This window comes from Protopterus annectens, chromosome 2.part2, assembly GCF_019279795.1.
Source record: "Protopterus annectens isolate FY-2018-M chromosome 2.part2, PAN1.0, whole genome shotgun sequence".
NCBI classification, from domain to species: domain Eukaryota; kingdom Metazoa; phylum Chordata; order Ceratodontiformes; family Protopteridae; genus Protopterus; species Protopterus annectens.
In genome coordinates, this window is record NC_056730.1 from 1,099,644,921 (window position 1) to 1,099,670,002 (window position 25,082).

Here is a 25,082-nt window from a genome sequence, read left to right on the forward strand (position 1 = left end):
ACTGGCTATGTCAATGTATCAAACCAGACTAACTCTCCTCTGCTATGAGTTAATAACTATAATTTAGCTTAGTTGTGTTACTTAATCCAGATTTACACCCGGGATTATCTTTAACCTTGGAATTTGTATAACTTGTTAAGTATGTAACCACTGTATATATTGTATCTGTAATCTTAACTGCTTGTCTTGGACCTTTTCTCCCTGCGCCTCCGCTGAAAATGGACATGAATCCAGTCAGACTATCCCAGTCAACAAATGAAACATAAATAAATAAATAAAGTAAACACAAAAGGCAAGAGAAGGCAGGAATTTACTGTAGAAAATTAGCAAACTAACCAAGGTGTGGGGGCAAATAACTAGACAGAGTAAGGTAATAGAATAGGATGAGATCAAGCTGAAATTTGGACTGCAGGTTATGGATTGCCTTCCCTACTGGGGACCGATAACAGATTATGGACAAATAAGAAGGGTTACAGGGGTGTTAAGTGAAACAATGGCTCTAGTAGAGTTTTTTTTGTCAAGTCCAGAACAGAAAAGTTGGTGTTAAAAAAAGGATAATTAGTAGAACATATAAAATATTGCATGATAACTATTAGAATCGATTAGAGGACGTTCAAAAAGAATGGGAAAAACTGACTGGAAAGGCAATTTACAAAGGAACACGTGGAGGACATCTGTATGGCTTCCAACTATCCAACGAAGTCCAGAAGGATTTTTGTTTGGAAGTGTTTGCATAGATATTTTTATGCCACAAGCGGGCTTCAGAGAAGTGTTCCTCATGTAGCTAGAAATGCTTGCGGTGTGATGAGAAAGAGAGAGAGAGAGAGAATTGAGAGCATGTTTTTTAGAAATGTAACAAAGTGGGTAGATTTTAAACATTCTTTCCAGAATACTCTGTCAGAAATGTTGGGTGAGCAGATGGCTGTGACTAAGGAAACTATTCTTTCCAGCTGGGATACAGGACCCGAATTGCTTAGACACACAAAGGCATTACTATGTTTAATGCTACTGTCTGCCAAAAAAGAAATTCCTGGAAAATAGAAATAAAAATCTAAATCAACTATCACTGAAATATTAAGTCTTGTAAAGGAGAGAAAAAAAAACTGGAGGTGGCAAGTTTTTAGAAAAGGGAGGTACAAATTACATAGAAATAAACTGAATTTGTGGAAATAGCACATGATGAATAATGTTTAGGAGGAGAAATGAGGTTTAAGGGAAGGCAGGAAATGAGTAATTTATATAATATTGGAGTAAATGATAATTGTTGAAAAGAAAGAAAACATAACCATGTATATGTATATATAATGCATGAATGTGAAGCATATTAAAATGGTTTGTTTTCTTTTCTATTAATGTATCTATGTCTATATCTTAAGTGAAACTTTAATAAAGTTGTTTTAAAAAAATGCATCCTAATACAGATTAATAGACTGTTGCCACTAACAGCAGACAGTTAGCTGGGAAAATAAATTAAAAATGACTAACAGCGGTATGCATTTTTTCAGTTATGATGGCAAGTAATTAACAAGTTCATAAAATGAGTTGTTTCAAATCACTTATATACTATAACAAGCCTATGGAATACTTATAAAAGTAAAATAATCCAAAGAATTATTTGGAAGACAATGGGCAGGAGTAGTTCCACAGTACCTTTTCATGACACTGGCACATTGAGTTTCCAGGCTGTTTGTATATACCACACCTGCAGTTACTTTACTACCATGTTGAAACATTGTAAGGGTACAGTACTTTATTTTCAGATAAGCACGTTACTATAATAATTTTAATCTGCTAATTTAGGAAAAAGACAGAATTTAGAAGTAGAAAAAATATGCAACCATACTTCTTTTTAATATCAATGTTTTCTGCAGCTGCATATTCTGCCGTGTTTATGGTTTTCTCTAATGAATTCTGACTGTCTTACTCTTTGTTATAATTTTTGGCTTACAGCTTTCTCATCTAATCTTATATAATGTGAAATAAATTCCATTTCAGAGTAAAAAACAAATATTTGGCCCTTGAGCCCATGCTGACCATTTTGTCTCTGCCCAGCTATCCTCCTCACTCATTCATTTCTCGGAGGAGGGAGAGATGATTGATCCTTTTTATTATCCTCAGAGATGAGAGTTCAGTGTCACAAAAGGCTGGTTCAAGGCTTTTTTTTTTGCTTTGATTTCTAACCCCCACTGCCACAACTTTAATGAATGTATCTGGCTGTAATTCATAAATGTGTATGTACTTCCAATTAAGTTAGCATGCTTTGAGTACTACATACTGCGAAGCAGTCACATGTATCACAGTCCTCCCAAATGGACCAAACTATGCACCCCCCCGCCCTGAGGTGAGTAAGCTGACATTAGCTGCTTCATTCACACCTCTGCTGCGCCTGTTCCAGCACCCTCAATGCCTGAACCTGTAGTCAAACTTGGATCACCAGGGGTGTAGTCAAGACTTCTCCCTTCTCTGCCATGGAACTGACATGAAACATCCATTTTTAATACAAAGGACATGAAAACATTAAATCATCTGGGGCTGCTGTCTTATGTTATCTTCACACCTTCCTAATGTATCCGTGCACAATGACATAGCGATGCTTGGCTGATATTTGTATACAAGCAGATACATACTGGAGGAATAACTCTGTGGAAGTCAGAAATAAAGAATGCTTTTTTAAAAATTATTTTAGTTTGGGAAATTCAAGAACGTTTTTATTTTCTTATCATGTCTGCTGCTTTCCACGAGCAGACTGTGATGGGCTTTGCTCTTGGGGTCTATGCATTTTCATATGATAAAGGAAACCAGGCAGAAGACAAGCATTGTTCTTTCAACGGCTTTATTGTTGCTTTCCTCTTTTGTTCCAGTTATTCCTTCCTTCATTATTTTGTGACAGGCAATCAGCATTCCCACGGCAAAGTTCAGTCTTACATTTCTTATGTAGCTGATGTGTTAATTCCACTAATAAACAAAAATGACATTTCTTTGGAAAAGTGTATAGTTGTAATACAATCGTGTTTCTATTTTTAATGGGTCCACTTTGCTGAATAGAATATTTCATATCCTAGTTTAGGTAGGTGACTAATCAGCTTTTATTATTTCTTCCTTTCTTTTTAAAGACATTATCAGTCTGTTAATTTCTAAAACTTTTCTATAGCTTTCAGTAATTTTCTTATTTTCTCAGGCATATAATTCATCTATGCATTCTTGTTGAGTGATATCCAACTCCCATACTTATCCCATCAACGACCACACATATATTTAGTTTACTGATTTCAGCAGTTAAACATTTCCACACCTGGAATGTAGTCCATTATCAAACCTTTACTAGCTATGTCAAATAGAGGTTTTGGCTCTCATTGTTCTACAGATGGCCTGGGTTCAATTATTGGCCTGGACACTAAAGAAGTGACTCTGGGATGGACATATGAGTTTATCATTATCATCATCATCATCAGCCCCCTTTTTCCCAGTTTCCTCATGGGGTCAGGGAATTGTATTAACTGTCACTATCTCTCTCGATTCAATGCCACACTCCTGCCTGACTGTTGCAGATCTTCTTCCACACAATCCATCCACCTCTTTGCTGGACATCCTTGTTTCCTCTTCCTTTTGTCCTGTCTGTCCCAAATCTTCTTCACTAGATTGTCTTTTGCTTTTCTGCACGTATCCAAACTACCATGATCTGTTCTCTTTGATATTTTCTGCAATTGGAGCTACTTTCGCTTCTGCTCTTATTTCTTAACCTGTCCTACAGAGTGCATCCTACCACTCTTCTCAGGCATTTCATTTCCATCACCTCTGGCTTCTTCATCTGCTCTGCCTTTACTGCCCAGGTTTCTGTACCACACAGTAGATCTGGTCATACCACTGTCTTGTACACCTTACTTTTCAGCTTCTTTGGCATTCTTCTGTCATAGACTACTCTTAATACTCTATGCCAGTTGGTTGCAGCCCCTCTGATTCTAGCTTTGACCTCTTCATTCAGACTTCTCTTCTCCTCAACCACCCCTCCCCGATACTTGAAGCTGTTTACCTTTTCCAATATCTTCCCTTCCATCTCAATTCTCAGCTTTTCTCATTTCCCCAGGTTTGCTGCCATTACCAGTGTCTTATCTGTGCTTAGTTTCATCCCATGTGCCTTCAGTTTTGCATTCCATTGCTCTGTACTTTGCTGGAGCTCTTGCTCAGAGTCTGCCTGTAAAGCCACAGCAACTTTGTTGATCTGTCCTGTCCAACCTGTTTGCTAATGTAGTCCATCACCAGTATGAACAGTAGTGGGCTCAGATCTGAACCCTGGTGTACATCCACTCCAACTGGGAACCCCTCTGTGAGGCCAAACACCATTCATACTTGAGTCATTGGGTCTTTGTACATAGCGTGCACTATTCTACCAATGTTTCTGGGACTTTAAACAACCGCATTACTGCCCCAATCAGCTTTCATGGGAACCTTGTCATATCATTTCTCCAAGTCTAGGATTGCCCAGTTGGACTCTTTCCTCATCTCTAGCTTCTTCTCAACTATCTGTCTCACTGCAAACATTGCGTCATTTGTGCTGCACCCTGATCTGAATCCAAAATGCACATCTCCTGTTTTATATTCTACTATGTTGCGTAACCGTTTATCAGTCACCTTCTCTAGAACTTTCATGCAATGTGATAGGAGTTTGATTCCTCTGTACTGCCACAGATGTGGATGTCCCCTTTGTTCTTGTACACTGTCATGAGTATGCTTATTCTACAGTCATCTGGGATATATCTTTCCCTCCACACTGCTATAAAAACCCTCAGGAGCCATTTCTCCCCTATCTCGCCCAGTATCTTTATCATATCTGCTGTGATCTCGTCTGAGTCTACTGCTTTCCCTGACTTCCTCTTCCTTAGTGCTGTTCTCACTTCTTCTAGGGTGGGCTCCTCTTCTTCTCTCATTGTACGCTGTTTCTGGGGCAGTACAGCTTCTGTGGGGTTTTAGTCATTCAGAAACTGCTGGAAGTACTCCTTCCATCTGCCTTTGATATCCACTGGACTGGTGAGCAGGTTGTTGCTGGCATCCCTTATGAAGGGTGTCTATCTTCTTTATCTTTCTATCTTTGCCTTGCAACCTGATATAGTTTCTTTGTGCCACCTAATGAGTCACTTTCCAGGAGCTGGTAGAGTGCCTCTGATGCCCTATTCTTTGCTATTGCAACTTCTTTCTTAGCTTCCAGTGACCAGCAACCACACCAAGCCTAGGAAAGTATGTCTTTATTACACACTGAGTGTAATAAAGACATACTTTCCTAGGCTTGGTGTGGTTGCTGGTCACTGGAAGCAGTTGTCGTGGATTCTTTTATTCCTATTTCATTGCCCTGAATTGGGAGTTGTTTGGTTTGTTGTTCTTTCTTAGCTTCTTTGTTAACCAGCCAGTACTCTTTCCTAGCCTGGTCGGTCTTTGCTATCTCACACTTTTTCCTGCATTCCTTCTTTCTTTTGATGACTTCCTGCATTCCACGACCAGCTTTCCTTATGTACCTTATTTCCATACCTGACTCTGCCACATATCTGTTCTGCAGTTCTCACACATGCTGCTTTGAGGTGTGAGTGTGAATGTGAGTTTGTAATGGTGCCAGTTTTACAGTTATCTGCACATCTGGTCAGCCATAAACTCTTATCATTAGCTTTGATTTACAAGACATAAATGCCAAAGAGGTGTGGCCTGAGGATTGAACCCGAGGATACAGCACTAGCGACAGGGCTTTTGAAGGAGGTAGAACCACCCAACCTAATTTTCTGGGTGCTATTTATTTTTATTTATCTATTTATTGACATTTGTTGAATGAGAAAGTCTGACTGGGTGAGGAGCCCATTTTCAGCAGAGGTCCCGGGAGAAATGTGCCTAAACACATTAAGATTGCACAGTATTTTACAAGAAATTACAGTACAATACAGTACAATATAACACGTTGAGAAACAGAGTAATAACTATATGGGTCTACTTCATATCATCCAAAACCCATTTGACTGACTTTCATTTCACCGAGACCAAACCACCTAATTTTCAAAATACTGAAAACTCATTTGACTGAATCTCATTTCACATAATTGTAAGCCAGAGATATGATGTGGGTTTCCATTCACCTGTGACTTGTTTGTGGCAAAAAGAATTTCTGTAACTTACAGTGCTGACTGTCAGAATACCAATCATCATGTAGAAAGTAGTGTTGTAGTTTTTTAAATGTGGGTATGTCTCTTTAGATTTTTATGGGAAGTATCTAAAGTAATATGGCAGATGTTTTGTACGTTACTGGCAGTAGTGGCACAGTGTAGAGTACTGTAAGGCAAATAAAAGGTATATGCCCTTTTCCCCACTGTAGTGCAATCCTGGAGTTAGTATATATAGTTGGAGGTGTGTGGGGGCAATTTGGTTTTATATTGTCAGGTTTTGTTGAGTGTAAATAAGTAGTTTTTAAGTTCTGGAAAGAGGTAGTTATTAGTGTATGTTTGTTTATGGTTTAACGTTTAGTCTTTTGAAATTTAGCATTGTAAGCTTTAGGTGAAATAAGATTCAGTCAAATGAATTTTCAGTATTTTGAAAATTAGGTGATTTGGTCTTGGTGAAATGAAAGTCAGTCAAATGGGTTTTAGGTGATGTGAAGTAAACCTATATATATATATATATATATATATATATATATATATATATATACACACACACACACACACACACACATATATATATATATATATATATATATATATATATATATATATATTCACTTTAGAAGCTTGAAATACTGAAATTCAGTATTTTGAGCCCATAAAGTGGAATCCTGAGAACAGAGAAAGCCAAAACTTCGAATACCGGCAGTTTTCAGTTTCGCGCTTCTGATTGAAGTTTCACTGTGGTTATGGATTCAGGTAAGTGTATGTGTGTGTGTGTGTGTGTGTGTGTGTGTGTGTGTGTGTGTGTGTGTGTGTTAAGGGTTTTGGGTAGGGGCTGTGGTGTGTGTGTCAGTGTATTTTGTTGCTGTGATGTGTGTGTGTGTGCAAGGAGAATGTAGCTTGTGTGGTGGTGTTTTGTGTGTGTTTGTGTGTAGTGAGAATATTTAAATGGAGGGGTTGGGGGCACAGCCTGGCTTGCCCCCCCCCTACTTTTATGTAGTAGAGAGCTTGTGTTCGTGTGGGAAGGATGGTGCGTGTGTGCAGTAGAAGAGTGAAATACAAAATCTCCGGTGTGCGAGATTTTGAATTTCACGGTTCTGAGTTTTCGTTGTTTCAAAAATTCGACTTTATAGCTTTGAAATACTGAATTTTGATATATACATACACACACGTTTTGTTTTAGGTTGAAAGATTAATAAAGGGAAAGAAAAATCACTAGCTGGGTAGTTTTAAAGGGGTGATGGATTAGAATGGTAGCTAAGGTTAGTGAGATGTATAGTAAGAATCGAGTTATTTAAAATAATTTATAGATCAAAAAGAGCTTCCTGCTGGTTTTGATGGGTAAAGATTAGAGTAACCTAGAGGAAAGCTCAAAGAGAGTAGGATGTTGATCTATTTGGATAGATCGGGGGCAGATTTTAGTATTTAATAGGTAGTTCTTTAGGCTGAGTTTAAATTTGTTGAAGCAGCTAATGGTGTTTATGCTGGTTGGAAGTGAGTTCCATTGTTTAGCAACAGTGTATGAATACAGGCAGTGTCCAACTCTTTTGTTTGGTACAGGAACAGTTATGACTTGTTTATTTTCAGAGCGAAGGGTTCTGGTGGGGCTGTAGGGTATTATAATGTTCTTAAGGACAGGGCAGTTGTTTGGATTGTAGACAATTTTATGTGGTATGGACAGTTGAATGAGGTTAAGGTTATGGGGAAATTCCAGCCAGTTTACTTCTTTTAAGGCTTGGCAGTGATGCGAATGGTTTGAGCTGCCTGTGGCAAATTTGGCGATTTTAAGGTAGCAGGACTGGAGCTTATTTTGTAGGGATAAGTGGAGGTTACTAAAAATGTGGACCATATAATAGGGAGGGGAGCAAATAAGTGTTAGTGAGAACTTTTTTGGTGGAGCTGTCCATGAAATGTTTATGTCTGTACAGGGCTCCTAATTTGCAATTTTTTTTAATAGCATTGCCAATATGGTGTTCAAATGTAAGTTTATTGTCACTGGTCTTCTTCTTCTTTCGGCTGCTCCCATTAGGGGTCACCACAGCAGATCAACTGTTTCCGTTTCTTCCTGTCCTCTGCATCTTGCTCTGTCACACCAACCAGTTTAGCATGGGATATGATTTCAATTTCTGTGTTGTTTTGGGAGAAAATATGAAAGTGAGAGTCAGGTGAGAGGGGTTTTATTACGAAGAGTAGAAGCTTTGTTTTTTTTGGCATTAAGGAGTAGTTGTGGTTCGGTTAGCCAGGCTTCGATTGCGGTGAAGGTATCTTGGGTTATTCTTTGGAGGTGTTGTAGGTTATTTGAGGAGGAGATGATGGTAGTATCATCTGCATATTGGATAATAGAGCTAACAGGAGAAGCAGTGTGAAGGTTGTTGGTAAATATGTTAAAGATTAAAGGTCCAAAATATGGACCCTTGTGGAACTCCAATTTAGATGGTTTGGTATTCTGAAAGGGTATTCTGCCATTTCACGCATTGTTGCCTGTTTGTGAGATAGCTATTAAACCACTGGTGGGTAGGTGGGTGGGTGAGGTGCAGCTGATATTAGAAAGGTGTTGTAGAAGGTTTTTTTGTGATACTGTATCAAAAGCCTTCGACAGGCCTAGAGGTAGTAGTATCAAAGTAATATTACCAGAGTCGATGGATCTCGGTACAGTATCCATGAAGGAGACAAGTGCAGTGCTTGTGCTGTGTAAGGAGCGAAAGTCATGTTGGTTGCGAGTGAGTAGGTTGTTGTGTGTGTGAGATGGTGAAGTAATTGTTTATGGATGCACTTTTTGAGGAGTTTGGATAGTGGGGAGAGGACAGACATTGGACAATAGTTAGAGGGTTCATTGGAGTTACCTCCTTAGTGAAGTGGAGTGATGATGGATTTTTTCCAGAGGTTGGGGTTATAGGATTCTGTAATTGAGTGGTTGATCAGACTGCTAACGGGGTATGCTATGGCCTTGGCAGTGACAGTTTTAAATATTCTGCTGGGAGGTCATCGGAGGAAAGTGAGCATGTTTTTAATTTTATGAGGAGTCTCTGAATTTCTGTGGTTGGTATTGGTTGTAGTGAGAAGATAGAAAATGTAGTATTGCTTTGGTAAAGGGGAGAAGAATTGTCTATGAAGGGGAGAGGATCTTTCCAAGTGAGGATTGCTTTCATGGGGGGGTCTATATTAGAAGACCGAAGACGCATTCTTTCGAATGTGTCTTGGTCGAACTTAAAAGGCTGAAAATGCAAAATATCGAAGTGGCTGTTAAGCGAATTCTTTCCCTGGGAACGAATTTGCTTGGCTGCTTCGGTACTTTGTAATTTTCAGCACTGTAGTGCAGTCTCGGACTTGGTATATTTAAGTAGGGGGGGATTGGGGGGGTGAAGTCCCCCACTTAATGTAATGTTTGAAATTGACTTTTATTTATTTATTTTTTTTGTTGGAACAGCGATTCTTTTTTTCCCCTTGGAAAAAAATTGGTGTTCTGACACTTCGACTTTGTAAGCTTTCGCTTACATAGGGTCGATCAATCACCGTTCACTTTTTTAAGCATTCGGTGATTTCATATAGACCCTTCATGGGGTATAGGAAAAGGGGGAAATTAATTTGATAAGGTGAGGATAGAGGAAGAGGAGTCTGTTATTAATTTGAGTATGCTATTTATAAAATATGAATTGAGCATAGAGGCTATTTGCGAGGGTGTTTTTTTCTGGGCATGGTGATAAGTTTTGTTTGGTTCCAGGGTTACGGAGGTTAGTGATACTTTTCCAGAATTGTTTTGGGTTGTTTCTGTGGTTACTCAGTTGGTTAGAGAAATAGTTTCTTTTGTCAGTACATACTAGCTTTTTAGCTTTGTTTCGTAACTGTTTATATCTATGTAGGTTACATTAATTTTTGTTTTTATGCCATTCTTTTCAGGCCTTGTCCCTATTTTGTAGAAGTTGTTTAGTGGCCTTTGTTAGCCAAGGAGCATAGCTTGATTTTACTCTTTTTGTACGAGGAGGGTCATGGTTGTTGAGGGTGTCTAACAATATCTTATTAAAATAGTATATGGGAAGAGTATTTGGTGGGCACCAATCTGAGAGTTTCAGAATGTTGATAAATTCTTGTTGAGCAAAATGTTTTAGGTTTCTGGTGGCTTTGTAGTTATGAAATTTGGATATATGTAGAATGGATCTATAACATCCTACAGAATGCCCTCACTGTGACCAACGACTGATGTCCGAACCATGGCCTTTGGGAAAAAACCTGGTTTCCATGAATTACCACATTGATGGTAGTCCACTGAATGCAGAAGACGTTATAAGAGATCTGGAAACATAGGTTGACAGCAACCTCTCTTTTGATCACCAAATTGCCACTGTGGTCAGAATGTCCTTCTATGTGGCACATCTCATTACTAAGGGTTTTGCATCCAGGAAGAAAGAGGTCATTGTCTCCCTCTACTCTTCCCTCATTAGGCCAATCATCGAGTACAATGCCTCATTTGGCATGTACCTCACTAGACACCTGCAACAACTGAACTGGCCACAAAAGTACCTCACAAAGAGGATCCTAGGCTAAAACAGTTGTCCTGTATGGACAGACTCAAAAAAACTCCATCTATTCTCTGTCTCATATCGCCTACTTAGAGGCGATCTCTGCTTGACTTACAAAGCCATGTCTGACCCAGTTCTGCTAGAAATGCTACATCTAAAGAAATCCCAATCCCTCCACACCACACACTCCAGAGACCTCAACCTCACTACCACAATTAACAGAACATGCTGGAAGGACAGGTTCATAACCCGGAGACTGCCAATGCTATGGAACAGACTTCCCATACATGTCAAGCAGAGCACCTTGCTGACCCTCTTCAAGAGAAATCTTGATGAGTGGATGGGAAACAGAAAATTCGCCCCAGGGATCACTCCAGTGGCTTTACTCAACAGAGGCACTGGGAACTAAGGTTGGGTGGTACTATGCCAAGGTAATCCTATGGCTAGGCTTGTAAAGGCCCCAGGGTCATTAGCCTAGTACACACCTATGAACCTATAAGTGAAAATAGGTAAGGGGTCACTGAGTATATTGGGTAGAGTCTTTGGATTTTAGTATTTAAGTGGATCTGAGAGTAAGATCCAGTCGAGGGTAGCTCCTGGAGTGTTGCTGTTGAGCATTCTGGTAGGGTTGATGACAAGTTTGGTAAACCTGTAGAGGTTTATGCTGTTTGTTGGGGAGTCAGTTATTACATTTTGCTAATTTATGTTTACATCTCCCATAGTAATAGTTTAGTTGCAGATATTTTCTGACATCCAGGTGCAGATGTCCTCAAGGGTTTGGATATTTTGTCCTAGTGAGACATAGACCAGTTATGCAGAGCTGTTTAGACTTGTTAATTTGTAAGGTTCATATTAGGATTTCAGCATTTGAAAACAATGCGAGTGTTTTCTGGAAGGGAATTATTGTGAGAGAGCCAGCCTTTTTGTTGGTTCTGTCATTCCTTAGTATGTTATAACCTGGGGGTGTTATTTTAATATCTTGGATTTGAGGTTTTAGCCAGGTTTTGGTGACTGCTAGGATGTCAGGGGTGTTTTGTGTTAGCCAAGCATGGAAGTCTGTAATTTTGTTATGGATACTACAAATGTTTATGTTTGCTAAGAGTAAATCTTTAGAAAAGGGATTTTGTTCGAATGTAGTTATGCCTGAGGGTCCCAGGTTGAGGTGGATGTCACCACATGGGGATATTCTGTTTTGGTTGTTAACTCAATTTACTCCATTGGAGCTTAGAAAGCTTGCACTGTAACTTCCAATGGGCAGAGCCTAAGCCTTTTGTCAGAATCAAATTATGTCCTCATATTTCAAACAAATGTTCATATCTCTGGAATCATAAGGATTATTAAACAAGTATAAATGCCAAACGCTTTAGCACAATCTATTTTTATAGTGATAGTATTCTTTAGATTCTAGGTCTTAAACCGAATTTTATAAGTCACAGCAAACACGGTAACTATTACATTTGTAATATTTTGTAAACAACTTAGAATATCTCAGCAGTCACTCAAGCTACACGCATAGTCAGCAGCATTTTATTCATCTAACTGAGAGCTTTCATATGAGGCTAAGAAGTTATTTCTCTGTTACTTGGTTGTTGAGATATTTAGAAAAATATGAAAATTATATCTATGTAAATTAATATCAGTTAATATCTATTTATCTGCACTAGACAGAGGTCAAATATTAATACAGTTGAGTTTGCCACTGTGTAAGCTTTAAGAAGAAATCTTTTAAAACCTTGTACATAGCATGGTTTTGGAATTATTGATGCAAATATGAACAAATAATATTTGACGCCTAGCGGTGTCAGCAGGAGTTAACTGCAGATGCACCTGAGTGCATCACTCATATGTAAATGAGGGAGTGTTTTGGAAGTATGTTTTTTATTATAGGTTGTAAGATAGTGGTAGATATTTTTATTTATTGTGGTATAGGGCAATATTTTTAGTTTTGATAAATGAATTAATGAAATGGTATTTAAGTAGGCTGGGTGATATATTATGGAAGCTGTTTAATGGTTTGTCACTGCATAGGGGAGAAGTTGTAGATGTAGTAGCTGTGGGGTGAAGTGTAGATTTGGAGGAGGTAATAAGAATTAGTAGGTTAAGGGCAAGAGTTAGAAACAGATTGAGGAGAGTGGAGTATGGAGTGAGTGCCATACTTGTAAAATGGATCTAGGAAGGTTTTGGAGTATAAAAGCTATTGTTAAGGGTGGAGATTGGGGAAAAGAGGGGAGGAGGCTATCGATGGGGGAGGGTCAGAAGTGGATTGTGTTGGCAGGTAAAAATTTGATTGGGGGGGGGTGGAGCTGCCCCTAAGTATAAATCTGGGGAGTGCACGAGTGGGTGCCAAAGGGGGTAGGGTAGGGGAGCAGAGGGAACCCGAAGGACAAACAGATTAGGCAGTGCCAGCACAATAGCTTTAAGAAACAATTATCAGTGAGACTTGGAACTGAAACTGTGGAACAGTAAGTATGTGAGAGTTGTGCCACAGTACTGTGGGAGAGGGAGCATCTGCTGTGTATGATGAAATTTTAAAAATGGCACCATGTTAAGCAGCTTCTGTATCTAGACTTCCTCAGGTGGAGGGGGGAGAAGAGATAACATAGGTAAAATCAGGTGGGTGGGATATGCAGCTAGTGGTAGCACAAGAAAACAAGTCAGAGCCAGCTCAACAGCTGCTAAGAACAATTTTTCAATGAGACTTGGAACTGAAACTGTGGATCAGTAAGTAAGTGAGAGCTGTGACTGCTAGTTTTGGGGGGTGCTTTTGTTATTACAGCAGCAATATGCTATGCTTTGTAAGCAGCACTTTCAGCTGGGAGACACTGATTCAATTAGAGTCTCCATGGGGAAAGCGGTTTGAGTGAGCCTTGTTAATATATGGCATAGCCTCAAAGAGTGGTGTTTTACTTCCACCTAGTGGCAGACAATTAACAAAGCAAGGAGTGGAAAAAGGGGGGGGGGCGCTATCAGGTGCTGTCCCTGCGAGTGTGCACGGCACTTAATATAGGTAGTACAATGCCAATAAATTGAAGTTATTCCCAGGTATTATCGTAGGAAAGCACCTACATTATATTAAAAGTAAGTTTCACTTCTTATACTGTAGGCTCTGTATGTCCTTAGCTGAGCGGGAAGTAAAACAAGTGAGGTGAAAGGGACCAGCTGGAGGGAGGGGTGGACCTGCGGAGAGTGAGCAGTGAACAGTACTTCAGAGTGGGGAGCACACAGGTCAATGGGACAGGGGAGCATCTGCTGTCTATGATGGTATTTTAGCAATTTTGCTATCTGATAGGTTACTTAGGGATTAACATAGCTGGGAGAGTTTATCAACAATACTTGAGTGAAAAATGGTGTCAAATGCCTTTGTAAAGTCAAGCTATATGGTGCATATTGATTTTCCTTAATCCATTGCTTCGGTAATGTTGTTGAAGAAGTTAGCAAGGTTAAGCAGGCAGGATCTGTCCTTGATAAAACCAAACTGGCTTGGGCAAAGAGCTTGTAGGTTACCTATGTCCTAATTTATTATTTCCTTAATGATTCTCTCCGTAGCATTACAGATGAGGCTGGTGAGAATTACAGGTCTATAACTACCTGGCTACATTGACATTCCATCTTTTTGCAGAAGATGACTGTTTCTGTCCTCTATTCATCAGGCACAAAGCATGTTTGGAGGCTGATACTGAATGGCTTCTGTAAGGCATTTGACAGGTGCTGTTTCATGCTGGCCAATAGGCACCTGGTATGTTATCAGGCCCCATAGAAGTAGTGCTGTTGGGCACAGAAAGTGATTTGAGAACACATTCTTGGGAGATTTGAGGAGGGATGTAGATGCATGTATGTGATCTGAGGATGTATGAGGAGAGAGGGCAGGTAAAATTAGAGCTAAATGTATCCACTAGTAAATTGCCTATGTCCTCAGGGTCTCAGGATATGATATAATTTACTATTATACAATGACTGACCATTAACATTCAAAAATGAGCTCGCTGATTGGTCAGCCCAACCAGCGTGCCTATTGTAAATCGAGCATATACCAATGGAAAAAACTGCAGTTAACCAGACTTTCTTCTATTAATATATGCTTCGGAAATTCTACTTTTTTTATTTAAAAAAAATAAAATAAATAAACTTTTCAAAACCTGGAGATTTCAAATCAATGAGACAGATGGGACAGAGAAAAATATCAGGATAACCAGGTACATTATGCAAAACTAGAGAAATATAACTGATTATCCCGATATTTTGTCTGTCCCTTCTCTCCCGTACGTTGAAAGTCTGCCGCTTTCATTTTTTTTTTTTAATTATAAACAAAAAACAGCGGCAGAAATCTTCCTTTCTCCATTGCTTCCTGTACAGAGCACCGATGTACTGTGTAAGTGTGGGAATGCAAGTCTCATATGCATGCGCAGTACATCAAGAAAACCCCAGGATACTGTGTAAGTGTGGGAATGCAAGTCTCATATGCATGCGCAGTACATCAAGAAAACCCCAGGATACTGTGAAAAATTGTGGAAGAGCAGCATGGTGCCGTTATACAAGGACATTATTTAAAAAAGTAACTTTTTTCTTAAATAATGTCATTGTATGATAGCAATAACCCATGGCTGGGTGTGGGTAATGCTGATTTACCTACACCCAGCCATGGGTTATTGCTATATTATCTCTGTGCAGTGCTGGACATTGTTTCTGAAGTTTCTAATGTATTCACAGAAGGCTTTATGGTTGTCATTTGTCTGAGTGGCTGTTTTTACCTTATATTTAGCTTTCAGTGATTTGATCACGGACCAAAGTTCCTTGTTAAGTCTACAAGAACATTGTTGACATCTTCAGAATTACCTTTACTATTGTATATATTGAAGTTTTTTTTCATTTTTTTTTTACTGTAGAACCTGTTTATATTTGGGACCCATTATAGAGGTTTATTTTTTAATTTGTCATTGTATTTACTTCAGAGGGAATGTGCATAGATTTTGGCGGTAACAGATTTTGCATACTCAGCGGGGTCATCAGATTTGACGGGGATGTTGAATTTTGTCAGGTCATCACTCAGTTTTAGTAGCTCAGCCTTTGTATAAATAATCTTTGAATAATGAGGTATTCGAAGATGCGTCTAGCTGTCAGTCTTATGGTGAATTTGATTGATTTATGGTCCAATTTGACTAGGGATGCCATTACAACTAGTAGGAAACAGAGCTCTTCTATACTGGTGAGGAATAAGTCCAGGGTTTTGTCACTCCTATTTGGGGTGCAGACTAACTGGTCCAGAGAATTTGTATCTGTGAAGTCCAAAAATCTCTGGGCATACATATTAGGGGATGTATAAGTCTCCCAGTCAGTGGATGGGTAATTGAAGTCTCCTTGGAGAATGGTGTTTGGCCTAATGCATGTGGACGCCATACTAGAAAGGTAGAAGGTATGGGTTAAGGGAGGGCCTAGAGGGAGTCCGATAGTTATCTATGATACCATAGGGGGTTTTGTTAATTACTGGCTGGACATGGAGGAGTTCCAGGTCATTATCCAGTTTCATGAGAATGGAGATGAAATTTTGTTTAATAAATATAGAGACACCACTGCCTTTACTGCCTTTGTCTAGTGCAGTAAGTCTGACCCTGTGGTAGGTGTTGAAACCAAACACTGATTGGGTGCTATCAGGGGTCTTGAACCACATCTCCATGACAATACATACATTGATATCTGTAGGAAGTGGAGTTTTTGTTGAGACTTCTAGCATTGAATAGCAGTACAGTTATGTTATCCAGATTCTGTTAGGTTATGTCAGAAGATTTTAAAGACTGATATTGCGTAAGAAAAGGCACTATATGGATGGGCAATGTTTTAGTAGATATACAAAAGCCTTGGGGTGATAGGTGCAGGTCATTGTTGGCAAAGCAGTTAGGAGTGCTTACCATTACCTTGTAGGCTAATATATATTGGACAACCCCCGCCCCTCCCCGAATAACATCAGAAGCTAATCCAAATGTTGAAGTTAAGAATTGTTCGTTCATTTTCCGGTATTATTCTCAATGATGGTAATATGCTGCTCAAGGCTAGATTCATACCTGAGTCATTCACATATTCCAAGAGCTCCATCGTGTCTCTCTTCATGTAGTCCAGGGAAGTATTTCTTAAGTCATTTACTTCCATGTGTACTATGACTGTGTCATATGTGTAATTGCTGTGTAAGGACTTAAGCCATGATGTGGAGAATGCTGGCACCATGTAGCACACTAATTGTGATCCTGTTCTTACTCAATCTGGTGAGTGATGCATCAGTGGGCCTCACTTTGGAGTCATCTATGACTAGGATGTTGGATTGTGTGGAGGTTTCCCTTATGGGCTTTTGAGTTGAGACAATGAGTCTTAGATGCACGTTTCTTGGTGGGTGCTACCTGACGTGAGTGTTTGTGAGGTGGCTGAGGTTACTTGTTCCTTATGTTACACATTTAGTAGGCCTTTATGGTTTAGCTAGGTTACTTTTAAGAGCCTCCGCACATATAAGTCTATGTGACTGGTCTGTATTATGTGCAATAGGTTTAGTGTGTGGTTGTGTGTTACTGATAACCTGTTTGTTGTTTGAAGAGGTTTTCTGTAAGAGCTTTGTCTCCAGTAGCCTTGTATAACTACATCTTTCACTTGCTGTGTCAGTTTAAGTGCTAGGTGCATGTTAGTAAACATGAGACAGTTGCTCCATTGTCTCACGATGCCCATTTCTCTCAATCTGGCTACAGAGGCATGGTACCAGATGCTTACTAATGTGGGCCGAAGGATTAGTAGCACCTATGAGGTTTGGAGTTTATTACTGGAGCTGCTATCTGTCTTGTAGTGGTTTTCTCAACAGAGCTGCATGCAGCCAGAATCAGTGATGCTTTGCTGTGAGTAGGATATTATGAATTAGAGGCAAACTTAACTTTAAGAGTCTAAGGGGAGGCAGAAGCTAACTCAGCTTTAGTGCTGTGCAGAATAAGAAGATGAGATCAGATGAGACTGGGAGGAGCTTTCAAGCCACCAGGTTTAAAAGCACAACAGGAACCTGGCAGGTGGGTTTAAAAAATCTCCATCAGAGTCAAACTGATTGCATGTAATGCAGGCCTCTTGAGTCTTATCACATGATAAGTCTAAACTGCTGTTTATTAAATTTCACTCCAGGAAACTTTCCATTCCCAGGATTCTGGGATTCCTGGGGTCATAAAGAATTATGGTCCTACAGGGGATCCAGGCTTGATAATCGTGGGGGGGAGCAGAGGCAAAAAAAAATTTACTAAAAAAATATTTTATGTTTGTTTCAGCCTCATTGCAATCATGTGGGAAATGAAACGTCTTCTGTTTTCTTCTTCTTGCATCCAGGTATTATCTTCATCTCCCAAGCTGAACTGCTTGCCTAGTTTTCTGGAGAAGTTTGTACAGCCTGTACTGGACACCTACCATTCACTTTCTATTGCTTTTATTCTATGTGTGCTATTTAATACATTTCACAGCAAATCTTGCTACCCGAAACTTAAATTATCATGTTATATATATTCTACTTAAACTAGGTTTTCTCTGATTTTGTTTCCATTTCTTCTTTTTTCACAAGCTGATAGTTTCTTCAAACCCTTCATTTACCCTGTTATTAGTTAATAACACTTTCTGTAATTGCTATTTATTAGGCTACGCTTTGTTCTCACTCTCTTATAATATAAATTACTGTCTTGTATCTTTTGAGAAGAAATGATTCCCTTCCCACACTGTCAGGGCTTTACTATGTAATGGAGCCTACGGAAGTTGCTAATACAATTTATTTTTATTTTTCATTCATTGGCATTTGCAAGTGGTTCTGTGCTCATGTACACGGTGAGTCATCATGTGGGTACTTTGGACATGTTTTTCATAGGATATTAGTTGCTTCCTTGTTATTTGTCCTTGTGTCTATTTTTTAATTGATTAAATAAAAATAATCTGGCTCCTAAGAATAGTAAGGGGACAAAAAGAAGAAAATAGAAAGGTATTGTCTCAACATGATCCAGCTTGCCCCCCCTCAAAAAATAGTTTTGTCTTGCTTCAAATCTTTGTGATTGAAACTGTTTTCTCTATGTCTTAGTAGTCAAACTTTTACTGATATGTGTGTGTGTGTGTGTGTGTGTGTGTGTGTGTGTGTGTGTGTGTGTGTATGTATCCCTATCAAAAGAACAAATTACTACATAAAAGTCAAAACAGCAAGAATGGAATGCTGAACATTCAAAATAAAGAAGTCTCACATCAATAATTCAGAACACTGAACAGGGCAGATGAGGTATTGTGCAATATTGCAGTACAGCTGGGTTTGGCATCTTGCCCATTCTCACCTGCAGTATGATCTTGGAGGTGGTAGATATAATTAGTAGGGGGTGTGGGAGTGCAGTGGGGCTTGCCGCCCTACAAAATCTGCTGTTTTTGATGTATTGCAGTGTTAGCCTAATGTGTGCCTGTTCAGTATTCGGCATTCTGGTCTTATTGTTTTGATGTCCAATGTTGTGGTAATTCATTCTTTTAGTAGGAATCCACACACACACACACACACACACACACACACACACACACACACACACACACACACACACACACACACACACACACATATATATATGTGTGTGTGTGTGTGTGTGTGTGTGTGTATATATATATATATATATATATATATAAGACTGCAAAAACAAAGTACTAAAACCAGCACAGTGATAAACATAAAATAAAACACTTTAATAAAGTAATAAAATGTAGGTACAAGACAAGCACTTTTGGGTGAAACCCTTTATCTAGTCTAAACATTCTAAGATTCCCTGTTTTTTTAAAAGCAATCTTTCAACCAGTCATGTAAAAAATAGAAATGAGTGAAATCATGCAGTAAGACATTATTGACTGGACTGAAAAATTTCCATCCAATTATGTTGTTTACAGATTAGAAAACAAATATCAAATAACCAATGAACAGCATAACACTTTCTGCAGTCAGCAGCATTGTGCAAAAAAAACAAGAACCAATCTAAGGTCAAAATATGTTCATTGCATAACAAGCTTATACTACATAGCCATTGGTTGTCGATCAGATGCTTGTGTGTGTGTGTGTGTGTGTGTGTGTGTGTGCGTGCATGTGTATATATATATATATATATATATATATATATATATATATATATATATATATATATATATAAAACACAAATTTTATCTAATCACAATTTATCAACACATTTTTGTCAACAGTTAATTTTATTGACAAGTCTTTTTATTGACAGTTAATTTTATCTAAAATGTTAAGAAAGAGAAAATGCACCAAAAAGAAATGTTTTTGAGGGGGCAAGCCCCCATGCACCTTCATTGTGGGGGTCTTTACCCTCTCACCCTTTATTAAATATACTAACTCCATGGTAGCAGTACCACAGAAAAATGAAACACACAGACACACACACACACACACACACACACACACACACACAATCCCTGCTGTCCATATTTAACTATTTCCACATTCCAATAAAGCCAAACCCCACTAGTTCTATACATGTGTTTTGGCCTTTTTATAATCTCATCATTGCAACATAAGTGGGTTTTTTGGCTATATTTTAGAAACATTCAGCTTAAAATTAAGCCTGATGTACATAAACATTTTTACTGAATAGTCTGAATGAAATATTCATTGATTCTGATTAGTTGGAGTCATGCCACATTAGATTTGCCCTCAGGAAAACTGGTGATGAATACCAGTATGTCTCAAGGAGTGGCCAGTCCTGTCAAGTGTCTCTTGATGCCTTGCATCCAGGGCAGCTGTATCCTTTCATCCAAGCTATGCTTCTGATGATAGCAGCACAGCAGATAGGACCAATGCTATCTACAAATACATGAAACAGTTATAGGTTCATAGGTAGGTATTAGGCTATTGGCCCTATGGTCTATATAAGCCTAGCCAAAAAAGTACCCTGGCTTTTGCCACCCAAGAAGAATATTTTCCTGTGCCCCTGTTGTACAGAGCCACAGAGGTGATCCCCGGGGTGAATTTCCTATTTCCCATCCAATCATCAAGATTTTTCTTGGTGTGCTAATGAGGAGCTTTGTTTGATATAGCCAGGTAGTTTGTTTCAGATTATGGGAAGTCTCTGGGACAGGAATCTATTCCTCAAGCATGTTCTGTTTATTGTGGTGACAAGGTTTAGGTCCCTAGAGCATGTAGCTTGGAGGGATTGGGATTTCTTTAAGTGGAGCATGTCCAACAGCTCTGGGTTTGACATAGCTTTGTATTTTAGGCAGAGATCGCCTCTGTGTAGGCAATGTGCGATGAAGTAAAGCTAGAGTTTTTTGAGACGGTCTGCATAGGGCATTTGTTTGAAGCCAGTAATCCTCTTTGCGAGGTATTTCTGCAGCCTTTCCAGTTGTTGTAGATGTCTTGTGCGGTACATACCAAAAGGGACGTTGTACCCTATAATGGGTCTAATGAGTGCCGAGTAGAGGGGAACAATGACCTCTTTTTTCCTGGATGAGAACCCTTTTGTGATGAGGTGTTCCACATAGAAGGATTTCCTGACTACTGTGGCGTGATGTGATTATCAAAGGAGAGACTACTGTCCACCTGGATCCCAAGGTTTCTTATCACACATTTGGCATTAAGTAGACTGCCATTTATGTGGTAGTTCATGGGTACAGAGTTTTTACTAAAGGGGATGACAATGCTCTTTTTGGCATTGAGCTTGAGGCCATGCCTTTGACACCAGGCATCTGTCTCAGTGAGGCCCTTCTGTAGGATGTCCACATCATTTGGGGACTCGACTATGGCTCCTAGTTTGCAGTCATCTGTGAACTTCGTTAGCTGGAGGCCTTCTGTGTTAGCCTGTACTTCAGAGAAGTAGATACCAAAGAGGAGAGGTCCCAGGACTGAACCCTGTGATACTCCACTTGTCACTGGTTTGAAGTCAGATTTGGAGTCTGCAACTTTTACAGTGTGGGTTCTGTCAGTGAGCCACTTGACAACCCATCTTGTGACATAGGGATTTATACCAAGTTTAGTGAGTTTAGCTATAATTCCAGAATGAGGATGGTGTTGAAATCCTTGGAGAGGTCAAGATAGGCTGTGTGAACCACCGTACCCTTGTCTATTGGTGACTGCCGCAAAGAAGTTGATCAGGTTCAGAAGGCATGATCTGCCTTTACCAAACCCGAACTGGGTGAGGTTCAAAGTTTGGAGGTTACCAATGTCTTTGTTTATGAGTTCCATGATGATACATTCCATGGCCTTGCAGTCCAGGCTTGTCAGGCAAATAGGGCGATAGTTCCCAGCATCAGTGGTGGCTCCCCCCTTTGTGGAGTGGGATAACTGTTGCTGTGCACCATTCAGTGGGCACAAAGCATGACGTGAGACTATGATTGAACATACTGCTTAGGTGGGGAGCCAGTTCATTCTGAAGTTCATGTAAAATGCAGCCTGGGATGTTGTCCGGTCCCATGGATTCTGTGTTTTTGGTTTTAGAGTGTAGCTTTTACCTGCATAGATGTGATTACACGGATTCTGCATTCTTCCTGTATAGATATGGGCCCTTTAGGGGGTGAGAGGCAGGTAAAGTTAGCACTGAACTTATCTGCCAAGATGTTGGCAATATCAGTTGGTTCTGTAATTTTCATGCCGTTGTGCTGTAACTCAGAGCAGATCTGGATGTTGCCATTGAGATTCTTGACATAGCTATAGAATGCTTTGTGGTTGCCCTTAGAATCAGTGGTGATTTTGTTTTTGAAGCTAGCTTTGAAGGATCTTATAAGGGATCTCAGCTTCTTACTGAGGCTGACCAGGGAGCTTCTCCACTCATGGGATTTTGCTCTCTTTTGCAACAGTTTCTTCCTTCTGTTGTAGAGTTTGTTTATGTCAGGGGACCACCAGATTGGCTTCCTTTTTTTTGGAGGATAGCGTCTTGGTTCTGTTTGGGGTAGCACGATCCATGCTCTTGTGTAAGTGCTTATAGAGTGCATTTGTGTAGGATTTAGCAGTCATAACTGTATTGTCCATCTGCATGGGTGTCATGAAGTTCACCATTTCTGTCTTAAGAAGCATGAAGTTGGCTTTGGAGAAATTTTTTACCATGGTTTCCTTAATGGTAGGTGGGGGCAGGATGCGGATATCTAGGGTGATTAGCTTGACTTCAGGTGTGGAACACCCATGTTGGTAATGACTAGGTCTAGGATATTGTTGCTCCTGGTGGGGGTGTAGATAAGTTGATCCAGGGCATTGGAATTTATGAATTCCAGAAAGCGTTGGTACATGAGTAGTTTTCCCAGTTAATGGTGGGATAGTTGAAATCACCCTTTATTAGGGTGTTTGGCTGAACCCTAATCTTTTCCAGTATATCAAGCAAAGAGGAGTGGGAATCCTGGGGCATGGTGGGGGATCTGTAGCAAGCCACAATTTGGATTGCAGTTTTGCACTTGGATAACCTCGGATGCATCATGCTGCTCAACTAGCCTGGAGGTGTGGATATCCTTAAAGAATATGGACACAGGGTCTATATCATATATTCGAAATTCCAAAATATCGAACACCATAAGTTCGAACTTGGAAATTTTGAATTATGATAACATCGAACACTCAGAATAGCAACTTTTTTTTCCAGGGAAAAAAGTCGCTGTTCCGAGAAACATACACACAACACAAGCACACCAAAATAAATAAACCACACACATACAGTTAACAAAACCCAACCCTACACTAAACCATACATACATTACTAACTATCCACTTACCTTAACCCGCACCCTAACCCTAAGGTCCGTAACTATCGCACACATACCCTATGAAACTATACATAAACAAATTAATACACACACATACAGTTAACAAAACCAAACCCTACACTATACCATACATACATTACTAACTATCCACTTACCTTAACCCACACCCTAACCCTAAGGTCCATAACTATCACACCACAGTGGAGGAAATAGCAAAGCCACAGAACGGCCCACTGAAATCTTGCCCTAGGTAAGATTTTGATGTTCCGGGGCTTTGCTATTTTCATCCTTCGATGTAGTGGGTTTGATATTATAACTTTTGAAGTTTTACACCTTCAAAGTTATAATATAGACCCTGGACACATGTCCGCCTTTGGTGTTCTGGTCCGGGTTAGATGGCCGAAAAGTGTAGTGTGAGTTATAGCCTGGTAATGCAGGGGTGCTGTCTAGAGCCTTGAACCAGGTCTCAGTCACTGCACAGATAACGATGTTCTCCATTTTAAGGAGTGCCTCGAATGAGTGCATTTTGAGATTTAGACTTCTAGCATTGAGTAGCATTACCCTCAGTTTTTGCTTGCCTGTTCCTGTTATGGTGGTGAATTTGACATTTGAACCTTGCCTAAAAAAGGTACTATAGGGGCGGCAAGACCCTTAGCCAGTATCCGGAATCCCAGGGGTGACAGGTGCAGGCCATCTCTGGCAAAGCATCGTGGTCTGTCGACCATGTCTTCCCAGGCAGACAGATACTGGATCCGCTTAGAATGACTCCAGAAGCTTAGCCAATTGTTGAAGTCAATCATTTTGTCCTTGCACATCGGTGTCATTCTGGGCGATGGCAAATGGCATTTAAATGATTGCTTGCTGACTTGGAGGGCAGACTTCTCTGAATTACATAATTTTGCCACTTTTTGAATAGCAGTAAGTTCAGCATCAGTTTCATTGTGACTTTTGATTCATTCCTTGTACACTTCTTGAAAATAACCATTATTAAATTAATTGATGATATGGTAAAACTTCTCTTTATAGAAAAACAATCAGGAGAATTCTCTTTTGTCTGCAAATGGCTGTCATCCACCACACATTTCCAACATTATTCCTAATTACTATTTTCTAGAGATTAGAAGAATTTGTAGCTCATGGGAGTATTTCATTCAAGAAGACTTTGACCTTAAGATTAGATTTAATCTGAAGGAACTTGCCAACTCAAATACTAATTAGCCAATGCATTTACAGAGCAGATGCTTATGTGTCAAACAAGTGTACAATCTCACCATCAAGACCACATGTCATGATTCATTACTACCTATGGCACTAATAGTTTTAAAATGAAGGTGGTATGGACTTGGTTCCTAAAACATATAGTCATCTTTTGAAAGGTGAAGTGCATTGGACAATAAAATCTGTCTAAAAACTACCATGAGGGTTGTTTCCATTGTGAGACATGCATTTATCGTAAAATTATTTGCAAAAACAAATATTTTACTTTTACCAGTACTTCCAGAAGTATTGATAGTTGTACATCTGAGCAATTTCAGATATAAGAAGGACAGATGTACATTAACCTAACACACCTCACAGTGCTGTATACATTTACAGGTATCACTACAGCTATAGGTTTCCCTTTACAGTCCCAGAAACATGAGCTCATACTTAATGACTAAGTACATTCAGTATACTGTCAACGACTAGACCGTCCGTACAGCTG